Source organism: Carcharhinus amblyrhynchos, chromosome 3 (assembly GCF_965287045.1).
Source record: "Carcharhinus amblyrhynchos chromosome 3, sCarAmb.v2.hapA, whole genome shotgun sequence".
In the NCBI taxonomy this organism is placed as follows: domain Eukaryota; kingdom Metazoa; phylum Chordata; class Chondrichthyes; order Carcharhiniformes; family Carcharhinidae; genus Carcharhinus; species Carcharhinus amblyrhynchos.
Genome location: NC_137326.1, coordinates 78798018 through 78819358, shown reverse-complemented (window position 1 = coordinate 78819358; position 21341 = coordinate 78798018). Strand labels below are relative to the sequence as shown.

Sequence of the window (21341 nt, the reverse complement as noted above, 5' to 3'; positions counted from 1 at the left end):
TCCCAATTTTTGAGGAGATCTTTCCAAATTCTTTCATATACCTCCTCCTCACATTAAAAACTAAAGCTCGTGCTTCAGAAATACTGAACCATTTCAATCAGGACAATGTAACAGTGAAGCTATACCTGACGGCAACAGTTTTCACTCAACAAACTGGATGATACTTTGATTAGCCCAACAAAATTTTAAAAAACAGACACTGGTGGTGGCCACTAAAATTACAGACACTTAAAGACAAACAAGGAACTTACTGTACAAGAGAGACAAACATAAATGCTTCTCATTAATCCACAATGTTCCCCAAGCTCCAGACAGATGTAGTTATTACTACATGGTCAAGGGTCTGAAGCAGTCAGGCACCAGAAATCTAATCCAGCAAATAGTGAGAAACAATTATTAAAACTATAAATGAGGGAAATTAAAACCCTTACAGTTCACATTGACTTTTGTATTAACTTCTGGTTTCCATAAAACTGTCAAAACCATTAACAAGTCTTCAGGGTCATTCAGATGAATGGAACTGAACTGTGTTGTGATGGAAATATTCCTTCTAATGTCAGAAAATAGAACTTCTCAGATATTGTGATCTGCATCTGCTGAATTGGCTCAATTAAGTTTTTTTCCTTTGTACTGTGGCGCTGTGGTTCAAAGGAGTGTAGAAATATTCAGCTTCCACTTCACTTTCTGGGTAGGTGGACAGTCTTACATCACCACTTCACCCCTGATGACTGCCCACTTAAAGCCACATGCACCCCAAAAGGACATGGTTTTGTCTTTGTCAAAGCCATATCAGGAGGCAGTAATGATGTTGCAACCCAGGTCGCTAATGCCACCAGTGTTACAATGCAAGTCCAGCATAATATCAAATTGGGCAATTTATTTGCAACGTAGATTGCTGCTGATTAATATCGCCCGTATTGAATCATCTGAAAACATTGCATCCAAACTTTTAAAAACCTTTTATACCAGTAACAAGCAAAATAGCACATAGTATTTGTTTGGTGGTCGTTGAAGCTGTAACAAATCGTGGACATCCAACTTTTAGCAATATGTTTCAGCTCTGCTGTTTGGAGAATAACTAACAATGTGATCAGATTTACTGCAGATATTCAAAGGTCTTTTTTATTCCCACAAGGAGCAGGACTGGTCTGACCACTTGGATTTACTATGGGTAGTGAGAGTTGAGGTAATTAGCTTTCCCCATGCTGCTTGAAAAAGGAATGTTAAACAGCACCATACTAAGTTAGACCGCTGAGTCTGTAACACAGGTTTAAATCAGGCCTGAGATATAAGGCTCAGCAATGAAACAAATTAGTTCAAGTACTAATATGTCGCTGAGGACTGGAAATAGGCGTCAGTGTGCGTGGGGGGAAAAGAATGGATGTTATTGGGAAAGGAGGCATGGCTGGATCCAGGTGGGGAATTAATCTCAGTGATAGCTGACATCAGATCATCATCTCACCCATTTCCAGGATTCACCCAGGAGAGTGTACAATATAGGGCAACAGCTACTTCAGTGAAGCTAACAGGCTGGGAAGACTTTGATCAGTGAAAATAAAGAGTTGCAGTAATGGAGCAATGCTGCCTTGTAGTGCCAGGGACTGGGTACAACTCAGGTGACTGTCTGTGTAAGGTTTGCACATTCTCCCTGTGTCCATGTGGGTTTCCTCTGGGTGCTCTGGTTTCCTCTCTCAGTCCAAAGACATGCGGGTTACGATGATTGGCCTTGCTAAATTGCCCCTCAGGGGAATTAGCAGGGTAAATGTGTGGGGTTGCAGGAATTGGCCTGGGTGGGATTGTATGGCTAGCACGAGGGGACATAGCTTTGAACTGAGGGCTGATAAATATAGGACCGATGTCAGAGGTAGGTTCTTTACTCAGAGTAGTAAGAGCGTGGAATGTCCTGCCTGCAACAGTAGTGGATTCGCCAACATTAAGGGCATTTAAATGGTCATTGGATAAACATATGAATGATATTGGAATTGCGTAGGTTAGATGAAGTTTAGATTGGTTTCACAGGTCAGCGCAACATTGAGGGCTGTACTGCGCTGTAATGTTCTATGTTGTTCGTGGAGACTCAAATGGGCCGAATGGCCTCCTTCTATACTGTTGGAATTCTGTGATTCTATGGCCAGATGAGGGGCTGATGCTCTTATCATGCTTCTTCCTTGACAGGTGATTGTCAACTTCTTGAATTCAGTTCAGATATCTTCGCTTCACATACCTTTAGCTGCACGTCTCTGCTGCCAGCGTTTGCAAATCCATCAACCTTGAGCCTCCAAAATCAGGAATAAGAAGAGCAACACAAGCAACAGCATCAGCCACCTTCTCCCCAGTCCTCTACAGGACAGAGATTGAGCTCAAAGGCTTCAGAACCCCTGAGTGGGACTTGAACCTAGAGCTTTGGTCTCAGAGGCAGGGCACTATCCACTGCGCCACAAGACCTCCCTGGATAGAATAACACTAAAGAGAAAAATTTAGATGCAACTGCAGCTAGATGAGACTGACTCAGACCCCCAAACCTATCAATAGAAGCTAACCCCCCGAATTTATCTGGGTCCCAGTAGTGAAAGAAGTGCATTGTAACTCACTGTGCCATTAAGTCACTCATGAGGAAAAGGGATGTCAGCATCCTGCGGAAAGAACCCTATACTGAAGTTTTACTTCTAACTCCTGATGGAGTTGTGTTTCAGCATGGCGGCACAGTAGTTAGCACTGCTGCCTAACAGCACCAGAGACCCGCATTCGATTCCGGCCTTTCGTAACTGTCTGTATGGAGTCTGCACGTTCTCCCCGTGTCTGAGTGAGTTTCCTCCAGGTGCTCCGGTTTCCTCCCACACTCCAAAGATGTGTAGGTTAGGTGGATTGGCCGTGGTAAAATGTGTAGGGTTATGGGATAGGACTGGGGTGGGCCTGGGTAAGATGCTTTTTCGGAGAGTCGGTACAGGTTCAATGGATGAATGGCCTCCCTCTGTACTGTACAGAATCTATGGTTCTCCTCTCGTGTCCTCCCTATCCATTATTTTGTGAAGCAAAAATCCAAAGCATCTAGAACTATGTGATACATGAGGAGCCCATCAATGATCTGTAAGATCTAGCAGAGCGTGGGCATACAGCCATCCTTGGGGATTAAAATAAACTTCACATATCCTTATTAGTCCTGTATCCTCATCCACACAATTAAAACAGAAAGGCAGACACACTGACCAGAAGCCCAGATGTTGAGTGATATAACCTCTTCCACACAAAAGCTTGCAAATTATACTATTATTTGATTCTATTACTTTAAATAGAAAAAGTCTGTGTACATGTTTATGTCGACAAGAGTCGATATTTGGAAATGAATCATTTATTTTTGTGACGAGAATAGAAACTGAAACATCCCAAACCTTTGCCTATTTGGATTGGATTCACTCCCAGGAAACTGACAGTTATTAACTGTAAATTTCTATCAAGTAAATATAATTACATCAAACACATTTATTGTATAATCACCGAATGATTACAACGCAGGAGGTTATTCAGCACGTCAATTCTGTACTGGGTTTCCAAAAGACCAATTCCTCAATGCCACTCCCTGCCTTCTCCCCATAGCCTTGCACATTCTTCCTTTTCCAATAATAATCATGATATTGAATAATTCAGATTACAATTGTACACAGCGATCTCTTGTATAACATGTTGCGCAACTTCCGTTCAACTGCTTGGAATAGTGAGGCATATTGGGCCTCTCTCAACCGAAACCATAAAATCCCACCCAAGATCAAAGGATCTTTCCATGGTCCTCTCCTCGCCTGCACTGATTCCTGGCAGGCAGGGTGGTAAAATTCCAGCCATTCAGTTTAATAATCCTGTTCTGGGATGGTGAAAAGTCGGATGCTTGAAAGACTTACCAGTCACAAAAAAGGAAAAGAAGAACTTTCCTTTTCCACATCTGGAAGCCAGTCTCTGTAAAAAGAGACTGTGCACATGAATGTGCAACAAGGTGAAATCGGCCGACAAAATTGGTGCAAATTAGTCCCCCATTTTACACAATGTCTGGGATTTAGAGTGAGGGCTGGACAGAGTCCTGCAACAGAACGTAACTGGTAAACCTACTGGCCTGAATTTTCACCGATCAGGCACATGCACTCAGCAGCCCAAGTGGATGAAAGAAGTGGATGCAAAATGTGCTTCCTGCTGCACTCTGTCCCAGAGTGGGATTTCAACTGGTGCGAGAGGGATAAGACAGGACGGGGCATGCCCAACATCCGGCCCTTCACTTAGCATGAGCAGTGAGTTGCTGAGCTGGCAGGGGAGGATTGCCTCCCCCAAGCATCTAGTGAGGAAGCAATCTTCATCTGTGTAAATGGGAACCTGAGGGTGAGGCTCTGTGCAATTTAGGAGGGAGCCCAGACAGTCAGTCATTCTCAATTCTCCCCATTCTGGATACCAGCAGGAAAAAGGCAAAGTTAGTACTTGTAGTTGAACTCACCCTGAGCTTGCAGAGGACCTTGGAAGAGGATGAGCATGATAAATTCTCACCTGCACAGCTGTCACAACATTCACATGTACCCTCCACTAATCCAGAGACACCACATCAGTGAGTCATAGATCTGGTTTAGGCTGGGCCTCACACTCTGGTCATGACCCATGTCCACAACAGGAAGAGGCAGTGACGGGAAGATCTCTGGCACTCAGAACTGCTGGAGAAGAGGCCTCTGCTTAGCCTAATGATGAGTTTCTGGGAGAAAGCATGGACAAGGTAACGGAGATATTGTGCAACACTGGAGAATATGAGACAGAGGTGTCAGAGGCGCTCAACATAGTGGCATGTGAGGCAGAGAAGTTCAACTGCTTGTTCACTGATGTCGCGGCATGGATATGCGCATGCATCGAGGGCTCCATGGGAGAATGGCGGACACCATGGAGATCCTGGTCCAGCAGAACCCCAGTTTCTGTTAAAGATGCGCTCAGACCTGCTCTCGACCAGTGTAGCTAGAGGCGAGCTTTTGCAGTGCAAGAGGAGGATGGGATTTGTGAACTCCTTCCAGATGCCCCTCTCCCACAAGAAATCAGAGAGGGACCCTCAGGTGCCCAAAGTGAGGTGGTGCATCAGGCAGACACTGGGACCATCACTCTCAAATCTTAAGGATCTAAAGGTGTTCCGAATGTTCTCTTCCTGTGACCCAGTCTACTCCAGCCTCTGGGACTGATAAGGTGCACCTGCCGCACAGCTGGAGACCCAAAGGTGGCCCTTTAGGCCTGTGGCCTCCAAAGGATGCCTACCAAACTCACCAGAGACAACAGGGCCAAGTGTACAGCAAGCTCCGCCCCTACTGCATATGTCAGGGATGCACCTAGACAGTCAGAGAGTAAGAAAAGTTAAGTAGTTCTAAGTTCATTCATATAATCTTTGGAAATCGTAGTTTCATCTTCATAAATATACGATTCATTGCCATTTACGGGGGTCTGTTGGGTTTTTCTTGCTGCTGCTCATGATAATGCCTGTGTCCATCTCTGCCCCACTGGGACGAGCCAGGCTGGGTCCAGTCACGGATTCAAGCTTGCAATGGAGGCACTGATCTCTGCCAAGGCTCCTGCAATCCAGTCGGGTGCTCATTTAAATTATACTAAATGGATCCCTGGTGGCCTACCTTGGGCATGGCAGCCCATCATGAATGTTGGAACTGCTGGCATTTCCTGCCATTGGGAATCTGATTCTTTTTCTTCCTATTGTATTCTCTTCCCCACCTGCCATGGACCCCATTGCTGGCAGGTATTTAACTTGACTGAGTGTAAAGGGAGGGATAGCATTCTATACTTATGTTCAAGCATTACATTTAAAGTCACTTGGATAGGTATGTGAGATGTTGTAACCTGCAAAGATACAGATCAGAGTGGAGTTTTCCCATTCTTTACCCCCTGATGTGTCAGCTTAGCAGGGAAAGCAGATGTAGCCCATTGACTGCGCTGACAGCTTTTCCCACCATATTTTCTGACATTTTGGAAAAACATGGAGTGAATCGTACAACCTCATGGTGGAGGGGGAGGCTCTGAATGAGCCCTATCTGCCAGTAACGGGACTCGAGAACTCCTTCTAGATGCCCCTCTCCCACAAGGAGTCAGAGAGGGACCCTTGAATGCTCAAAGTGAGGTGGTGCATCAGGCAGACACTGGAACCACCACTCTCAAATCTCCAAGGATATAAAGGTTTTTGAAACATAAGTATAGGTTTTTGAAAGATCAAGATATTATTAAAAAAAAAAGACCCAGGATAATGCTCTGGGACCCGAGTTAGAATCTCACCAGGGCAGATGGTGAAATTTGAATTCAATAAAAATCTGGAATGAAAAGTCTAATGATGACCATGAAAACACCGTCAATTGTTGTAAAAACCCATTGGATTCACAAATGCTCTTTATGAAAGGAAATCTGCCATCCTTACTTGGTTTGGTCAATAAGGATGACAGATGTCCTTCCCTAAACAACAGGAGTGAACAAAATGGATTTTTATTAAAACCAACAATGGTTTTGTGGTCATCATTAGACTTTTAATTCCAGATTTTTATTCAAATTTCACTATCTGCTGGGATTTGAACCTGGGTGCCCTCTGGATCATTAGTCCAGTGACAACAACACTCTGCCACTGCCTCTCCTTTTATCTTTTACACATCCTGTTTCATTCTTTGATTGAATTTGATTTATTATTGTCACATGCATTAGTATGCAGTGAAAAGTATTGTTTCTTGCACACTATACAGATAAAGCATACCATTCATACAGAAGGAAAAGACAGGGTGTGGAAGTCATAGCTAGTGTGTAGAGAAAGGTTAACTTAATATGAGGAAGGTCCATTCAAATGATGCAGCAGGGATTAAGCTGTTCTCAAGTTGGTTGATACTTAACCTCAGACTTTTGTTTCTTTCACTTTTCATTGTTTCATTTATTCTACTCTTTTCTGCTTTCTGAAGTCTCAGTTTCCAGCAAACACTCTCTCTCTCTCTCTCAAGATTGCTAAGTATAATTTTCAAAAGAAAATAGCTACTGAGGTGTTGAACTTTGAGTTACCTAGTTGGTTTCTTACCAGAAATTTGCCCTGCTTTTTCACCCACAAGAAACCCTGCAGTTTAGTGCAATCCCAGCCCTTGGCTGGTGGGAGTGACTCCAGGATTATAGTCTTGGTGGATTTTTCGTGTTCCCTCTCTGGATTCTACTTGCATTTTTTCCCCCCAAGGCAACATCAGTGAGATTGGGCCCTCAGTGAAATGGTGGATAGAACCAATGAGTCCCGATGTCATGGATTCCCCTGGCTGTGCAATCAGGCTATTGTGCCAAGCCAATACACGCTTCGGGTAAATCAATTGATTAGTAATAGAAGCAAAGGTTTATTGATGCTGCATGCCTTCATGAAGATGATAATAATAATAACAATAATAATCCACTTGTTTCATATATTTGCTTTGGTGCAGTGATGTTTATTTACTGAAAGCCATGTTATCAACACATGGAAATATTCCATTAAAAATAGTTAATAGTTCTGTCAGCTACTGCTCGAGAAATGGGGCTTCTGTTATCAAAGGAAGTATTTTCCAGCGTGAATCATATGGCCATAAAAGAAGAATAGGGTGAGGGGCGGGGTGGGCGCAGGGTGAGAAAGAGGGTTGCTGCGGTATCGTGCATGTCCCCCAATCCATCAACTTAAATTTGGAATAGTAGTGCTTGTTGTTATAGTCAGAACAGATTTCTTCGATTTATCATGTATCTGTGCAAATACCAAACAACTCACTTCAATCCATTGTATTAACCACAGGAATAATTACAGAACCAAAATCCACCAGCTCCTTGCGCAGCCAGCAGCAACTTCAGTCACTGACCGCTGTGATTTCAGACTGGTCAAAAGCAGGTGGATCCTGCCCGTATGAATCATCACTAATTTGAGGCAGCAGTTTCATTTACAGAAAATGTCACATTAAAAATCATTTTGTAAAATAAGCCTGCCTGAGGATGTAACTGATACCCTTCTGCAGACATGACGACATTTGCATATATTTTGGCTTGTAATAAGAAGAGATTTTTTCAACCAAGACGAACCCTTTAATATCCACTACATCATGGAGACAGAATGTAAAAGTCACTCTTGGTGCTTTTCTAAAATGAGCTTTGGAAATAGAGATCCTTATTTCTGTTCTTTGCAGTACAGCGAAACAGAGAAAATGGGCACATGATGGCAAATGGCAGTGCCATTGCACAAGCAGCAGCATGGTGACATAGTGATTAGCACTACTGCCTCACAGCACAGGGATTTGGGTTCAATTCCAGCCTTGGGTGACAGTGTGGAGTTTGCACGTTCTCTTCATGTCCGCGTGGGTTTCGTCCAGGTGCTCTGGTTTCCTCCCACAGTCCAAACATGTGCGGGTTCGGTGGATTAGCCATGGTAAACGCATATGGTTACAGCAAGAGGGCAGGGGGAGGTGGGGGGGGGGGCTTGGATAAAGATGCTCTTTTAGAGAGTGCAGACTCGATGGGCTGAGTGGCCTCATTCTACAATGTTGTGATTCTACAGTTCTTATGGATAGATGCTACCTAGAGACATTTGCTTAAATATTAATTCTTGGGTGTTTGCTTCCATTAAATGCCTTCAGGTGGCCAGCTCCAAGATGTTTAAGAGACCACAAAGTCTCATTGTCAGGGTGAAAATCATGTTTTGCCCAAGTCTCAAATGGCAGGAGTGCAAGGCCTGAAAATGCCCATGCCAGGCTTGACCTGGTGAGCTACTTTCTTCGCAGCTTTGACTCTCAAAACTTACAGCTATGGCACTGACAACATGTTTGGCAGCTCCACAGGAAGCCTGAGAGGAACCACAGGCGCTGTGGGGTGTTTCAGGTTGCTGAGGATATTTGGCCTGTGTTAAAATTGCCTTGGATAATAAAAGACCAAAAACGTAAAGACTGAAATATTTCCACTTGTTTCCAAGAATTAAATATGAATTACATTACATCTAAAAAGAAATATTTAAGGGTAACTAATTGGGAGCATAAAGTTCTCCTCTCAGTTGCTAAGAATTTGAATCTTATCCAGGCTTTAAGCAAAGATCCATTATTAAATAATATTTTGGCCATTTTTCAGTAAGATTCCAATTAGTTACTGTCCAAAACTGCCCAGTATTTGGCACAAATTGGTACTAATTTGGTGCAGCCACTCAAAAGGAATTATAAAGCTGAATATAGTATGGAGAATACATCATAATAAAGATCAGAGATTAGAGTTATAATACATTTTTGAAGCAGTGTAGGTGAATATTTGCTCCATATTTGGTCTATGCTATACTTGACCTTGAAGTGCTTACTAATTGGGGCAAAAAGTTAAAATAGATGCTTGCTCATTCTTACTCTGGATTGTCCCTCTTAGGGTGTAATTTTAAGACCTCACAGAAATGAACTTTTCCATATGCAAGATATTAATATTAAGTGGGTTTGATATTTTGAAGTAAGTGTATGTTTTCTTTAACTGGTTGGAATATTGTAAATAAAACAATTAATGCAAACTGTCATCGGCTCTAATTACTATTTGTTTGAGAACATTTTCACCAGTTCTCAACATTACCAACACTTTTTTTAAAACTTAAACTAATCATAAATAAAATCTTGTGGTCCATTTTGTTTCCCCAATTTGATAACACACCACCTTGTGTTTTTATAAAATTTAGCTGAGTCTCCAGTTTGTCAAGCTGATCTCAGAACCTGATGTCATCTGACCTTGATAGCTCCCTCATGCATTAGTCTTTTTTTTTGTTTAACTAAATTGTGAAACCCAGCAAGGCAGCTGTAGCACAAGAAAAACTGACAAATTAGCTGGCTGCAAAATTTCTGCTCTGTGTTTCAGCCCACAGTAGAAAGAAAAGTTTTGTCACTTTATGCTGACTTCTTTTCCTAAAATGTCGGACATACAAGAACAGCAGCTGAAATTCAACGATAAGTACCACAACAGCCGAGTAGGAAAGAGCAGATAAGGATAGTGATCAATCCTCCTTGGTTGCCCAAGGAATACTTTTTAAATCAGGTGAGCCCTTAGGCTGAATTTCCCAGACCAGTGCTGGCAGGCTTACTGTGGGAACAACAGGAATACACCAGGGCATACAGGAATACACCAGAGTGCCCACCTCTCCTAATGGGGCTGCTGAAGATCTGGAGCTATCATCTCTCTGACTGCGCCAGCAGCTTCAGAAGTTTGCTCGTCATCCTTAATCAGATGGGCGTGTGAAATAGGCTAGTTTAGAGGCCGCTTCCAGAATTATTGCTGAGGTGGTCTCACTGCTGGTTAGGTACATAGAATCATTGAATCTCTAACCAGCACCCAGCTACAATGCAGGAGGCTGCCATTCAGCCCATCAAGCCTGCACTGACAACAATCCCACCTATGCCTTATCCCCATAACCCCACGTATTTACCCTGCTAATTCTCCTGAAATTTAGGGGCAATTTAGCATGACCAGTCAATCTAACCCACACATCTTTGAACTGTGGGAGGAAACCAGAGCACCCAGACATTTATTCCTGACAGAGTCTTATAATCAAATCCTGCAGCATGAGTATTGTTGTAAAATACCTTCAAAAGATAGCAACATGCCATCAGTTTAAGGGAAGTGTGTCACATGATCCAGCTTCAGTTTCACTTTGGCCGTGAGCAGAACACACACACATACACGGATTTTCAAGCTTTCTGTCCATGTCTATCTGTCCGCATGTGCTTAGAATTAGTAAATGAGCCCACAACACGTTTGCACAACCCTTATGAGCAAATGGTCACTTTATATCATAATACACAAAAGTATTGACAGTAATAAGTTGAATTTATTCGACTCAGCCACTCGAGTAGATTTTTAACTATCAAAGCACTTCTCCACTAAGAGAGCTCTAAACATGAGAGTGATATTTTTCTGTACTCCGTAAACTCTCAGTCTGTCCTTTTAAAGAAGCTCAGAGCAACAGAGAGTTGGTAGTACTATTATACTTTAATAACCTATTTTCATCAATTAGTCTCTGGTCAGAGAATCTATTGGATAATTGATTAGGATCAAAAACTTTATGAAAGGGCTGTTAAAATCTGGTCATTGTACTCTCAATCAAATGATTAAGCTTAGCTAGCTGTTAGCTATAACAAATTGGTATGTTTGAGGAATAAACATTATGGGCCTAGAGGACAGGCAAATAAAATTCTTTCATTTCCAATTCTTGACATTTTAATTGCTTTGCACTATTTCCCATGACACATTTACAGTATTTTCTCAATAAATATTTATTTGTTTATTCTTTCCTCCCTGAAATCTCTTTTTGGATTATATGATTTTTAGCCATTAGAAAATGCACCTGCTTGCCTTCCGCAGCAGCTAATCTTTGACTTCAGTCAAAGATTTATGCCATCAGTGCAACGTTAGAGCCAGCTTCAACAAATACCACTGCGGATGTGGACACAGTGAATGAAACATTATAACCTATCATGGGAGACAAGAGTGTGTAGAGACACAGAACATGTTTCTATTTATAGTGGACTCCATTGAAACTGGAAACATTCATCAGCTAGCTGGTAATCCGAGTGAGCAGACTGCAATCCAAAGGAAGTTCATATCCCAGTCTTGACCGACATTTGAGCTCATCGATTCCTATTGTGTCTGTCTCCTTCCAAGCTACCCCATGGAGCACTTAGTGGCCACATCACACACCACAGAACACACTAGAGAAATAAATCCCAGCACCTCAGGAGAACTCCTTTGTCAGAACTGCATCCAAACTTCATTCCATTGATTACTTCCACTCTTTATAGAAAGAGCTCAGTTGAAGCAATTCTGGAAATGCTCCCACCCTATAATGTGTTAAAATGATATTTTGCATTCAGAGTTCAACAAACGATAATGTCTCAAACTTGTCCTTCCCAATAAGAGAGGAGCTAAGTTGAGGTCAGATGTCATCATGGAAGGAGTTGAGCTTGAAGATGAGGTGACCTGTGCCACTGTGTGTCTCTCCTGGTGGAAAGGGAGCTACTGAGACCATAGAGTGGGATTCTTGCTCATTTTTTCCATTTCAAATATGGTGTGAGACAAGGAGAAGAAAGTCTAAGAATTAATTGTGTTATTTCTAGAAAGTGCTGCCAATTCCTTTTATCAATAGCCATGTAATAAAATGGCTGCTGTCATGATTTTAGTCTGTTGCCTACATTTTTCTCCCACAGTGAAAGTATGATTGGGTGATGTCAGTCCTGTAATGACCATTTTTGAAAGACATATTTATGACACTCATTTGAAAAATATTGCTGTAATGGTGAAGCTCCAAATTCCAACCGCATTATAAAGTTCACTATCCAGCTGTCCAATGTTTATGTTGCTTTGCCAGGGGTTGTGTTACAGAAGACACAAAGCAATTAAGAAGAACTGGCAATCCTTCCAACCTAGAACTATATACAATCTGTGCAGTATATGTATACTTTTTCTTGGCTGTAAGGAACTTCTAATCCTACAGAGAACTGTCCTTACATTACACTTGTTTTTCTTTTCAGAATGAAAAACATTTTTCCCACCACCTCTGTCACCAATTGTACACTATCTGGTCAAGCAAAGACTAACCAGATGCAAATCTAAGGAAAGCTAACAAGACCAGTTATCCAGAAGTTAAATGTGAAAGGCCAAAATCTACCATCTATTGACTATCAACGGCTGTTGACCATGCGATTGAAACTGGTTCTCTGATACTGAAATTCATTTATCCCAGAACTCAGAAGGGACTTGGGGGAAGCCTTCAGAATAACACAAGCAAGACAATAGCAACAGAGAAAGGCAATGCTGTCTAAGCCTTTCAAGAACTGAGAGGCTTAAAAGTCTTGTACAACCCTCCCCAGCCTGATTCCAAAACTTTGATTTCACTTGTGAAGAAACTGGACTTCCAGAGGCAACAGCCAGGAGCGCCTGACTTCATGGTTTGCTAAACTTTCTTCGCTTCGAAGGAACGCTGAAGTAATCGTGATACCAGTTCACTAGCATTGTGGGGTGTGTGGAGCTGTGTGTACACATCATGTGCACATCACTCTCTTTTTCTCTTTGCTGGTACGCTTTATATTGACTATGCACAAACAGTCACATCCATCTTTTCAAAACTAAATCTGCACTGATTACAGATGGAAGGGAAAGGAATTGAGGGTTTCACTTCATCTTTCCTCCCCTATCTGTGATAGCTAACTGAGGGAGGAGCTGGCTCAGAGGGTAAAATTAATGCTCCATACACACACACACACACACACACACACACACACACACACACACACACACACACACACACACACACACACACACACACACACACACACGTGCTCTGTGGGACCTGAATTATGATTAAAAGAAATTAAAATTTCAATTAAAAACTATAATCTTAAAATGGGCAGTAAGAATGCATCATCATTGCATTATTTGTTACCCAAACAAGCAACCAAGGTACAGCTGCACGTTTTTTAAAAATTAGGAAAAGTTAAGACATTGTTGTTATTTTCGATCAGAATTATCCCGGGCATCGGAGCACAGGGAGAGGTCACATTGCAGAAGTGAAAGCTGACAAATAACTTCACAAGTGTCAGATTTGGCTGAGGGTTGATGCTCCCCTGAGGTTAATAGGGTGTCAGATGGTGTCATTCACTCAGGTAAATCTTGACTTTGTTTGATGATGAACCCAGGATGCTGGAAATAAAAAAATTAGGAGGGGTGCAAAACAGAATGCTGGCTTGCTACGGACCACTTTACATCAGTGCACAGTTCAAGATTTCGCTCATCAAGAATGACAATCAGGTTGAGTGTAAGGAGGGACAGTATCCCTGCTGCACGCCAATGGTTTTACGACAGTGGACAAAGCAGGAGAAAAATTAGAAAATTGAGAAAAAGAAAAAGTTCTCCATAAGGGAGTTGAAGAAACTAATGACGAGTAACTTCAAGATGAATAAGATTGATCCTAAGGAATCAAGATAAAGGTCAGAATCTGTCTGTGTTCACTGCAGACACTAATGAATGTGAAAATCCAGAAGTTGCTGTCAAAAACTCACCATTTTTCCATTGGGTACATGGCTGAAGATCTCGCAGAAAGAAACCTCAAAAATCACTTGACCTAAACTTCCATCATCTATTCTATTTGTTTTGCTGTAAAGACCTTTAAACACTGAATGAGGGATAATTAAGTTTTCAATGGTTTACTAAGTTATAATTACTTCTGAGCAACCCCACTGGCCCTGAAAAGCTAATTCAATATTTATAGAATGTCAAATTTCAATTATTTAAAACAAAAACATAGATTTTAAAATAATAAAGTTCTAATGGTTTGGATGCTACCTTATCCCATGTGTATGTCCTGATCTTTATTTTGTTCTTTTTAAAACGATTAAAAATGAAGAATAATTAGCATCTTTAACTTTCTGGTTTGCAGTCTGTGAGTATTTTCAAATGCGATTCGCTGCTGAGACTGCCCAATGACATCACTGTTACTGGCTGTCGGGGATCCCGCATGGTTGATGCTTGAATGAAGTTAACATCAGCAAAGGTAATTTCATGCCAACAGTATTCGCTAGATCTTTGCGGAAGGCTTTCATCCAGGACAGTGGCGTGCATCGGCACTTTGCTACATAATGCAAAATCCAGGTCAATCACTGCTTGTTGACCACGGCATGATTTTTTTTTGATATTGCAATCAATTATTTTCTCATCTATATTTCAGGTTCCTTGAGTTCATGAATTATTGTTCAGTTGAGAGGGCCACTGTGGAACAAGTCTCCCAAGTGTCAATGATGTTCTGTATAAATGACTGCTTGAAGGTCTACAAGCGATGCCAGTGCTCCTGCTTTGCCTTTCTTACTGTGTCCAAGTATTGTTTCATTGCCTGCTGTCTTCTGCTCTTAATAAGAACATGAAAAGCTGGTGCTGTAGCATGTCAGAGTGAACAACTGCATAACGTAGTGGTGGGACACAAGCCCCTACTCTGCTAAGTCTCTTATTTTGACTAGAGTGCTGCAGACATGCAAAATGCTGGGAGGTACACTTTGTGACATAGGCAGAAACAGTTTGTGTATGTCTTATGGAAACCCAGGGATCTTGCGAAAAAAAACAGAAACTTGATCATCAGCGAGGAAGAGATTACAATCAAAATGAGTCAAATATACACCTTGCTCACCATTTCACATAAAAACACATATAAAAGTATTAACCTCATTATATGTTGACGTGATTATTTTGAAGAATTAGGCACCAGTTAGCAACCTTCTCTATAATTAAGTAAGGCATTATTACCAATAACATTATTAAAGGGAAACATTATCCGCTGTATAATAGCTTCCATTAATTCAACTTAAGATGAGCAATCCTTACTGATAAATTGGCAGGGGTACAGATTCAGTCAAATTTTCAAATTAAACATTTATGTATCTCTTGGTGAAAGTTTATTCCTCTTACTGGAGATTTTGTTGCTGAGTAATGGATTTTTTTTAACTTTTAGAAATCAGTGTCACTCCCAAATCATTTGGAAAACAGCTGGATACTGAATAATGTTCTGTCCACATTGTCCTGACAACGTGCCTTAACCTAATAATCGGAAGAAGCCCTTCGATATCAGATTTCATTTTCCCACACTAACCATGTTTACAAAGTCTTTCCATGGGACTGACAGCACATTCTAAACTGCTGAACTGTGAATACAACAAACACAATCAGGGTTTCCCAAAATAACTTCACAAAGGAATTTTACAACTATCAGAAAGCAAAAGAGAAATCTAATTTCTGCAGGCTGAATTAAAGTTCAGCTTCGAGAGGTGAAAGTAAATGTTTGTTTGCGATAAATTATACGGAAGTGAAGCAATAACATGGTACTGATTCTGTGAGCTGACTTGCTTAGAGGAAGAGGAGAGCCTCTGGCGTAACGCCAGGCAAGCTAGTCTGCCTCGGAGATGCTCTACGAGTTTCTATTAGCACTCACACACTTCTATCTGAAGACTGACGGGACTGCACTGCAATGTTGCATTTGGCCAACTGGTAACAGCAAGCCTCACCAGTTTTCCAATGTCCTCATTTCATATAAAAACAAGCTCCTGGTGTAGGCTGGCTCTCCCGCTGGGAGCTTGCTTAAAGATAAGTGGTCGCACATGAAGTCAAAAATTTCTGGGATGCTTTCCAAGAGCTGTTTGAAGCAAAAGAAGTGGCAAGCAGACACAAACCAATAGTCAAACAATCACAGAGATAAGAACGCAAATCTGTTAGCAAGTGCTGGCCTGGCAAAACCTCAGCCTTCTGCTAAACAGATGATAAAGCAGAGAGGGTACTGTATAAGGTGAGTATGAGGACAGTTGGCCTTGTTGATATTTCAGGGCAGCCCGCAGTACTGTCCACCCACAGTAAGTAGTGGCCAATGAAGTACTTGGGAAGAGCTGGCAGAAGATAATGGAAGATTTTTGAAAGGGGAAAGATGCCATGATAGTACCAGATGGAAGGGCCAAGCATGCATGCCACAAAATACTGACCTGACATTCACCTTTTCAATCATGTTCATTATACAATAGGATGCACACTGGGAAAAAAAACGCTTGGCATAGTGACATTTCTATAAAGATTTTACAAACATATCATTCTAAAACAACCAGGCTACATGATGCATGGTCAGCTATTAACACACAAGATGAGTGGACCTGTGACTGTCACTGTACATGGACTTCTTTAGTTAACAACTCAAGACTACTTACCTGCTTGTAGAACATTTGACACTTAATACAATGGCACTAACCTAAGCTAGGGTACAGTTTAAAAATTACAATGCCTAAAAAATACAAGAGGCCTCTTCTAGCCACAAAGAGCAATTTTATTTATTAGTGTCACAAGTAGATTTACATTAATACTGCAATGAAGTTGCAGTGAAAATCCCCTAGTCGGAGATAACATTCTGGCGCCTGTTTGGGCACACAGTGTGAATTTAGCCCGGCCAGTAGTGCTGTGAGGCAGCAGCACTAACCACTGTGCACTGTGCTGCCTAAAAACTCAGAGTGAATACCATTTTACTCTTGTTATGCCTTGTCCGCTCATACAAAGGCATGCACCGCTGTTTGATGGTGTGTCTCAGAGACAGCATTCAAATATTCCTTTGATGCTGCTGAAGAATTGAAACTTGTCTGTCAGTGGATGCAGAAGAATACACCTCAGAGCACCCACAGCAAAGTTTGCAAACATCAGCACACCTCCACAAACCCCAGAGAGTGCAGCTGGAGGAGACATATGGAGTCCTGAATTACAAAGATCAAACAGTGATGTTGGAGAAACGAAAAGGAACAACTGTCAGGACACACAACTTTCAGCAACATCAAATCCAGTTGAAAGGAAACTCAAATCCCACGAAGTAGTGCTTTCCTGATGTGAACCCATTTTAATGTCTCCGACGTTACGGCCTAAAGCTGGATGTGTAGGAGGGTGCGGCCCTCCGCCTTTGAGCCAGGTGAAGGGAGGGATGGGGATGGAAGACTGCAGTGCCAAAATAATAATAACCATCACTATTTTGCTGTTACACTGACTAAATAAAACAAAATAGCAGGATAATAACCTTCACCACTGTATCATTGTCCAAAATAAAGCAAAGCAACAGCACAATTCAGAGATGGTTATGGCCCTCACACTTTTCAGTTTCTAGAGCATGTTGACCATTGATTGCAGCTTAGTGCCTACCTTCTTTGGCTAATCCCAAGTTTACCTTAGTCAGGCGAGAGTGAGATCAGGCAGCACTGAGTTGCCACACAAGGTCACTTTCAAGGTTGTTGACTGTTCCTGTTATTGAGGTGAAATACAGTGACGATTATTTTTGGGGGTTTGACTTCCATATCAGAAAACATTCCTCCATGGCAGGGCTTCTCAAACAATGGGCCACCACCCAATAAAATTTGGAGATTGGAATGTCCAAGACCATAATGGTAGCCTTGGAGAGGAAACTCCAGCCTGGCACTGATATTGCTGTAAAAGCTCTCCTCTCTAATTCGATAAAGTGATTTTGGTTTCCTGATACATTCCTTGTGAATGGTCTCCAAAGCATTACTGAAGCTTATTTGGCTTTATGGTTTTGCAGGCTACCACAAATGAAGCTATTCAGCCTTTCTTCAGATGTGACTGAAACACTCATGAACACATACTTCAGGAAAATGCTGTCATATTTATGAACATATATTTCTTTGTTTGTCATCAACAGATGAATCAGAAAGCTCACTGCTGGAGGTGGAAGCTCTGCTATTAAAAAAAGTATCCATGATCTGAGCTGCAAGCAATTACTAAATTACTGCGAGACTGTTCAGCTGCAGATTAGAGAAGCATCCGGCCAATGAGGAGTTCATAACTTTTACCTAAGCAGAGGCTAAATCCTGACACCACTGACACCCCCCCCCCCCCCCCCCCCCCCCCCCACCCACCCACCACATCCCTTCAACTACTGTATCCCCTTATTGTTCGTCCATTCCAGATTCCTGTTCAAACTGCCGGCTGCTCACTTCCCGGCAGCAAGCCGCAAGGTACAAAAAAGTGCATAATAGGACCTCAGTATCAGTGCCAGGCTGGAGTTTCCTCTCCAAGGCTACCATTACGGTCTTGGACGTTCCAATCTCCAAATTTTATTGGGGTGGTGGCCCATTGTTTGAGAAGCCCTGCCATGGAGGAATGTTTTCTGATATGGAAGTCAAACCCCCAAAAATAATCGTCACTGTATTTCACCTCAATAACAGGAACAGTCAACAACCTTGAAAGTGACCTTGTGTGGCAACTCAGTGCTCACTCTGGCCTGTCTCAGACTAAGGTAAACTGGGGATTAGCCAAAGAAGGTAGGCACCAAGCTGCAATCAATGGTCAACCTGCTCTAGAAACTGAAAAGTGTGAGATGGAGAAGCATCAGTCTCAGTGTTTCAGGTATAGTGATAGTTCTGTACCAGGTACTGTCCACCACTAAGGACCAGAAGTAGCCTCACTTAACTTGTTGATGTTCAACTGAACAGAGTAATGTGATGTATCACTGAATCACCCACTCCCACACTGGCTGCCTGGGAAGCCGTATGTTGCTTCCTTCATCCTTCACCATGATGCTTCAGTGCTCTGGAAAGTCTAGAGAATCAAGGACAATGAATGTTTCCCCACTCACCAGCACTACAAGAACATCACTCAATGCTGCCAGATGTCACAAGACCTTTTGGACCTACACTCTCAACCTTTGTTATGTTATTTACTTCCAACTCTGGGGAAACTGAGAAAGCCAAACAGAGTTCATAATTCACAAGTACCTGGTGAAAGGCATGATGTAGAGTATCCCTGGCTTCAACCTTCCTAAAAAACTCAGGGGATATTCTAAATCACTTCTACACAAACTCGGCATATTCCAAATCCCATCTACACAAACTCAGGATATTCCAAATCCCATCTACACAAAACCTGGGCAGATGCAAAATAGAAAATTAATAGCTATTCAATGTGTGGCTGTGCCACCCAGAACAAAATAAGAAACGTATAATGACTCGATGCCTACTTCAGAAATGTGAAGGTGGCATTGCAGTGAAACACTCAACTTTCTGACCAAATAGTCTGGCTGAACAACTTGAATATAAAATGGGTCGTTGTTCTAGATTTCCATTAGCCATAGGAAAATGAGACAATGCGGCACTCGAATCACTGAGTATCAATCCCCAATCTTTGGAAAGTGCAGCAGCTGGGAAACTGGACAGTCAGTTGCTGCCCTTAGCATACAGTAGGATATGAAGTGATAATGTGGGCATGCTGGCAAGGTATTGGTCATATATTTGCTTTATATAGGCAGCAAGATAGCTAACGCTGTAGATGATCCATCTCTAATATAGGAAAAGACAAGATTTGAGGGTACTGCTTGATAATTGCATATTGGTTGTATTTAATTGTGTTCAAATAGTGGGTATTGACTGTGCATTCATTTGAGCCACTATAACCATGGCTGTTGGATTAGAAGAGTTGTAATGTGTAATTCTAAGTAAATATAGAAGTGTGTAAAGATTAGATCCAGTTTCAGTCTTCACCTTTCTGCAGTGAATCACTGGTCATTTGACTGCCAATGACAATTTTGTTGCTCTGTTTCAGGATGGCTATAGGTCTCCTAGCAACAGATGGCAAAACTGCGCTCCTGCTTTCTCACTTATTCTGAGCTGTACAGCGACTGTTCTTGGTCACTGCCAATCCCTGCAGGTGACATAACGGCAACTGTGGTTACTACACCAGGCTGATGTCAGCTAACCGCTCTAATCTTATTTCATGTTAAACAATTCCAATCGGCAAATATTGCAATTGGGTTGGTTTGGAAACAACTTACTTTATCAGCTTTCTTGCATTGGCTACTGTAATTTTCAGCCTGATGGCTTGTCACTGCATTGAATGTTTATTGAAATCACATTTTAGTACCATTCTTCATTTATGGTCATGCTTTTCGGCTGAACTTCTGTAACGTTCAATTACAGTTGGCTGCCGAATGACTTTATGGACACTACTCTGCTGTTTTTGATTCTGCAAAAGCATTCTCTACATGTTCTGATGCCAAGAAACAAAACCAGGAGAGGAAAAAGCCAGTATTACAAATCCAATAAAGTTACCCAACAAAAAAAACTGACAAATGCCTTTAAGAGCTGCCTTGTTTCGTGGGACTTATCCTCGGGTGTCACAGTCTGAGGATACAGGGTAGACCATTTAGGACAGAGGTGAAGAGAAATTTCTTCAACCAAACAGTGGTGAGCCCATGGAATTTGCTACCACAGAAGGTAGTTAAGCACAAAACAGTGAATGTTTCCAACAGTAGTTAGACATAGCACTCAAGACGAAGGGGATCAAATTAAGGGAGGAAAGGTGGGATCAGGCTATTAAGTTGGATGATCAGCTGTGATCATAATGAATGGTGGAGCAGGCTCGAAGGGGTGAAAGGCCTCCTCCTAGTTCTATTTTCTATGTTTCTATGAGGCCCTTTCCAACCATGTGTAAAATTGCTTCTTTAAGTGGTCAACATGATCCTCCCTGAAAATGTCAGCTGGAAGATCCCAGGGAAAGCAGACTGGGTTCCAGTGACAGAAATTATACACTTTTCACACATCAGTGGAACCAGTCCTGCAGACTGGACACTCCATCCCTACAGTGAAGGCCAATACCTTATGAAGATGAGTGGAGCCAACTAAGGAAATCAATTGGATCCAAGTCTGGTGGTACGTGCAACAAATAACCAATCACAACAGAATGCAATCTCATTTAAAAGTCTTAGGTCACTGGTCAGAAATTTCTTTCCTGCCCACAACGTCAGTGTCATTTCAGTCCCAAAACTTCCA

General features: G+C 41.9%; 1 protein-coding gene across 7 annotated transcripts in view; it reads right to left on the bottom strand.

Annotated features, from left to right (window-relative positions):
* The window catches only part of LOC145340888 (uncharacterized), a 402915-nt gene that overhangs the window by 233060 nt on the left and 148514 nt on the right, over positions 1 to 21341 (bottom strand). The window lies entirely within an intron of this gene.